Raw genomic sequence first — 5668 nt, forward strand, 5'->3', positions numbered from 1 at the left:
TTCTTCCAGTGAGTATGTTTGGCCCCTTTGTCAAAGATAAGGTGGTGGAGTGTGTTTGTAGGGGCTTAAACATCTTCTAATCTATTCCACTGATCCTCAGGTCTATTTTGTTGCCAGTACCATGCAGATTTTATCACAGTAGCCTTGTAGTATAATTTCAAGTCAGGAATTGTAATGCCTACTGCCTTGTTTTTATTGCCCAGGATTGCCTTTGCTATTCTAGGTCTTTTCTGGTTCCAAATACTTGTTAGGAATGATTTCTCAACCTCTGTGAGTTATGTCGGTGGTAGTCTGATAGGGATTGCATTAAATCTGTACAGCAATTTTGGGAGTGTGGCCATCTTCACTATGTTGATTCTTCCTATCCAGGAGCATGGAATATCTATCCATTTTCTGAAATCTTCTACGATCTCTTTTTTAAGAGTACTACCTGAGAGTGAGGACAAACCTTAGCCAAAGAATGTTTTTATAGGTTGTGATCAATTGTGGAAATGTCTGGTGAGATTTTTACCTACCCTGAGTTTTATCACTCTCCAACTACTAAGATTGAACACATTTGTGGTTAGTCAACACTTACTTAAAATATAGCAGTGACAGTAAATGTAAGGTTCAGATCAAATATACTTCATTTCTGGAATCATTTGAATCGTTTTCATTGTTGCGAGGTGGATTGCTAGCTGCTTTTTAAATTTTGTTTCCTTTACTTCTTTTGTGCAGTACAAGTAATTAAGAAATTAGGAAATAGTGGGTTTTTTACCCTATAATTCACAAATGAACAGAGCTGATATTAACTTGCCAGTGAAGTGGTTTTAATGACTCACTGCATAGTATCTGGATCCTGGGGCAGAAGACAATATGTAAAGGGCTATAATGTAAAAATTAATATATTTCTTAGACACAGCTTATAAACATGGTTTAATTTTTTCTTGAAGGCAACACATTTTTTTTAAGTTTTAACCAAAGACATGTATACAGTGTGGTATTTACACGGACATGTTTACACAGCCAATGGGGCAATTTGGTGCTAATAGTGGGTGGACATTTCAAGTTGAGATAGGATACTGAGCAGGACAGTGAAAACTCTGGATTGATTGCTTATTTTGAATGGGAAATGGGAGAGAAGATCAATCATTACAGAGTTCATAGGATTTCATAAATTAGCTCATAGTGGAAGCATGAGTTAACACTTACATCCACTCCTCTCCCATTCCCAGCTCTCCTCCTCCTTCCAGCAGTTATTATAAAAGCATTGAATTATACAAACACCTTTGAGACCTTACGATTTTTCCCTTGAGGGTTCTATGGTTTCTCAGCAAAACAAAGCAGACAAAGGAGTACAGTTTCTCTTTCCTTCCTGTATTATTTCCTTATCTTCATCCAACTTAAAGGTATGTGTACTTTCTCTTTACCACCCTGCAACTTCAGCTCCAATGAGCAACTACCATGATGATTTAGGCAGAAAGAGCAAGCTGGTATTTGGCTTGAAAGGCACCACTTTACAAAGGTTGCATGCCTTAAATTCAGGGCCCTCTGAGGTTGGTAAATAAAGGTCAGGCAGAAACAAACCGCATTACTGATTCGAGTCTATGTTGCTATGCTGTTGTGTTGTCCTTGGTGGAAGGTGGTTGGAGTTGGTTTAGTGCACTGCAGACTGAAATAAAAGTGAAAACTAAGAAATGAGCATGAAGGGAAGTGGAAGAAAGAAACTCCACCTTGAAATACTGGAGAGGAGGGTTTTAAAATAACATTTATCAGGTAATATTGGACATATATAGCCTTTTAACCTCATTAAAGTTTCCTTCTTTTGCTATCCTGTATATATACTTGCAATCTGAGCAAGCACATCAAGGACAGCAATGTGTAACACAATATCCATGGTTGAATACCTCTCATTGTGGTCTTCTAAATGCATACTGTTTCCAATGTCTTATCAATTATTATACTCTCTTTAAAATAAGTTTTCTAAAAAGACAAAGAAAAAATTAAGATTTCTTGAAGGCAAGTGTCAATATTCAATTATTTGTCCAATCTTCCATAACTATATCTGTTGTTAATCTGAGCAACAGATTTCATGTTAAAAATACATAATATAACAGCCATTGTTAATTTGCTACTTGAGCTTTGAAAATCTGTAACATATATATTATTGTATGTTACCCTGTTTCTGTCATTTTTTTTCTATTTGTTTTTGCTTCTATTATTACTCTTCAAAATAAAATTAAATTAACTTTTAAAAAAAAGTTTCCTTCTTTTGTGCTCTCCATCAGTGGAGCAGGGTAAATGGATGGGTTCTTGTTCTTCATACTCTTGTAAATTGCAAAGAATAATTTGAATACATAATCCAAAAGCCTTATGTTGCAAATAATGTCTAGAGATGCCCTTGTAGACTTATTTGTACCTGACCCAGATGCATACTTCAGAGGGACTGGTTTTAAAGTGTTACCAGACTGTTGCAATTAGGGCACTAGTAATAGCAACGCTATGATCATATTGTATTCTCCAGATAATCAAATTCTCTCCTTCTCTCCTCCATGCATTTTCAAATTATTTTAAATATACCATATGTGTTTTATTATATTACTTTATGCTGAACTATAGCGTGTGTGTGTGTGTGTGTGTGTGTGTGTGTGTGTGTGTTATAGGAACATGACCTTTAGAAGTATCTCTGGAACACCTATAGATACTATAATGTTTCTAAAGCAGTAACATTATTTATCAACTAGCACTCTCAAAAGCATAGGTCAAAATTAATTCTGGTGGGCAAATGGCAATGGAGATTTTTATAAAATTATTGGGCAGTTTTGTGGCTTTAAAAACATCTGGCTCAACTGGCGGGGGCTGCAAAGGAATAATCTAATTGATCACTCGCACAGTGTTATCTCTCTCTCTCTCTCTCTCTCTCTCTCTCTCTCTCTCTCTCTCTCTCTCTGTCTCAAATCTGGCCCTGGTGGGATTTGGCACACCTGTCAGTTATCTCAGAGCCCTGTCATTCTTTAGTGAATATGGGAACTAAGGCAAGAGACAGAATGAGAATAAATAGCTTGACTCTTTTGTCTTGCATAAATATGTTTGCCTTTTACTTCTAAATAATTTTTAGGAATCTTAAGAGATCATGTCTCTGAACAAATGACCCTATCGGATACTTAATACAAATTGAGGCCAACTTTTGGCCCAGAGTTTAAGCTAAACACATATCTTGCTTTGATAAGTTGCTAGTGTCCTTAAGGATGAAGGTAGAAAAAATATTCATTCTCTCCTGTACATGACACTGTATGCACTCCAGAGTACCCTAACGATGAATGTAAGTGATGAAAGTAGGAGTTTGCTTTGTTTTGTTGTCTGTAGCTCCCTCTGTGACTTGTACCTCAGAGTGAGTGTGAAGAGAGAGACCTGATGTGTTCATTCATCAATTCAGTTGATGTAGTTCCTGAGGCCTCCAGAGAGTGTTCTACTCGCCACGGTGTGTGATTCTGGAGATTAAAGACAAACATTACTTGTCATAGTAACGAATTTGTCAGCCAGGCTCCTACAGATGAGCTAACTGCTTCTGTGGTTGCTCAACCTGAGAAACAATACTCCATTCCAATGCTGGGGAAATATCTGGCTGTACAGGATGCTTCCAATGTAGTATTTACATAATGGAATTTTAAAAAATAGCTTTGGCCATATGTGAGTACTATGGATAGAATTGTACCCTCTCTTGAAATAATAGTTGAAGCTCTAATTCCATGGTGACTAAATTTGGAGATAAGGCCTTTACAGAATAAGGTTAAATGAAATAATGATAGGGCCCTTATTTGAGAGGATAGTGGTCTTATAAGAAGAGCAAGACAAAAACCTACCCTGTTTCCCACCCTATCATACACCTACAAAAGGCCAGGAGAGGACTTGGTAAGAAGGTGACACTCTGCAAGCCAGGAAGAGAGATCCCAGGTGACAATTGACAATCAGGGCTAACATCAGTTAGGGCCTTGATCCTGAAGCTCCTAGCCTCCAGAACTGTGAGAAGTGTTTTTTGTTTGTTTGTTTGTTTTTTAAGCTGGCTCAGGCTGCTTTAAGAGTGGGTCTGGCAAGGCATAGGGAGCTGGGGATTGAACCACAGTCCCCTGCACCTGACTGGGTTTGCCCCAGCGGGTGCTTAAACAACTAAGCTAACTTGCAAGCCCCTCAAAACTGTGAGAAATAAGTGCCTTCTCTTTAAACTACCCACTTCATGGTATTTGTTATGGCCACTCAGGGAGACTAGCACAGTGACATTCTTAATTTATGCTAACTTTGGAATCCAGTTCTGAAGTCAAATGTGGCCCATGATGAGAACCCTTTCCCAGCATAGGCCTTGGGCTGTGAGCTGCTGCAGAACTGGGTGAGGCAAACCCGAGGGGACTTACAGGCGGCACATCACCCCTCCCCAAGCTTCTTTATGAAAAGGTTCTGTGTGGCTGATGTCAACTGCAGCCTATGCCTGAGCAAAATCTTATGTACAGATTATGGTCATCAAAGTACCTTTAAAACACTATGTCTTAGTTACTTTTCTTGTTACTGAGACAAAGAAATATCTAACACCCAAGATCAAAGGAGGAAAGATTTCTTATAGCGCACATTTTATAGAGGTTCCAGTCCATTGTTGCCTGGCTCCAACCAGCCCAGGCTGGGTGGCGTGGCAGAGAGGCATCATAGAAGAGCAACAGTTCTGGGGCTGGCCAGACAGCTCAGTGGATCAAAGCTTCTGCTTAGGCAGATGTAGGGCTGGGGGTTCAATCCCTTGAGTACTGTGCTGGGCTCACCCCTGGGGCTCGCTGAGATGGCGATTGAGACTGGGTATGGTGGTACACCTGTGTAATCCCAGCACTTGGGAGGCTAAAAACAGGAGGATCACTATGAGTCCAATTTGTATAGTGAAATCTTATAGACCCTAAAGATCCTGCACTAAATACATAAGAAAAAAAGGAAGAGAAATAGTTCTTGGCAGGCAGAAGACAGCAAGCCCACGAGGCAGCAAACAAGCAAGCAAGTAACAGGCCATGACTCTCTTCTGTCCCTTCCATCCCATCCAGGGCGGGGCACCTTTAGTCCTACTCAGAACTATACCAAACCAATAAGTGGACATTGTGTGAGTGATCACACACCTTGATCCCAGCATCATACACTCTAGATACAGCTATTTCTGCAAACTCCCACCTGTGGCTGCATGAGGCTGCGGGGGGACACACATCCAAATACAAGCTATAACACAGTGTAACATCCTGAAAAGGACATAGTATTTGAGATCAGACAGATGAGGATTCAAAAGCAACATAAAAACCTGTGTTTTCATAGACAACGAAATCCAATACGGCTAACTCTGTTGAGATCTGTTGATTACATTACACTGTAAAGAAATGCCAGAATTTAAGGTAGGAGATAGTGAAAATAAACATGTATTTTTTATACTTCCAAGTTCAAAGACTCCCTGCACTGTCTAGCTAAGAACCTCTATCTTAGGAATACCAAGCAAGAAAAGAGGGATTTTGAGCTATATATATATATTTTTTTTTTAATTTTTTCCTGGAACAAATATTTTAGGCTTAAAATAAAATCTTGGGACTGGTGAGATGGCTCAGTGGTCTAAAGCACCTACTTAGAACAAGCTTAGCAAAGCACAGGGACCGCAGTTCAATCCCCCAGCACC

The sequence above is a fragment of the Octodon degus genome, unplaced genomic scaffold (assembly GCF_000260255.1).
Source record: "Octodon degus isolate 3935 unplaced genomic scaffold, OctDeg1.0 scaffold00124, whole genome shotgun sequence".
Lineage (NCBI taxonomy): Eukaryota > Metazoa > Chordata > Mammalia > Rodentia > Octodontidae > Octodon > Octodon degus.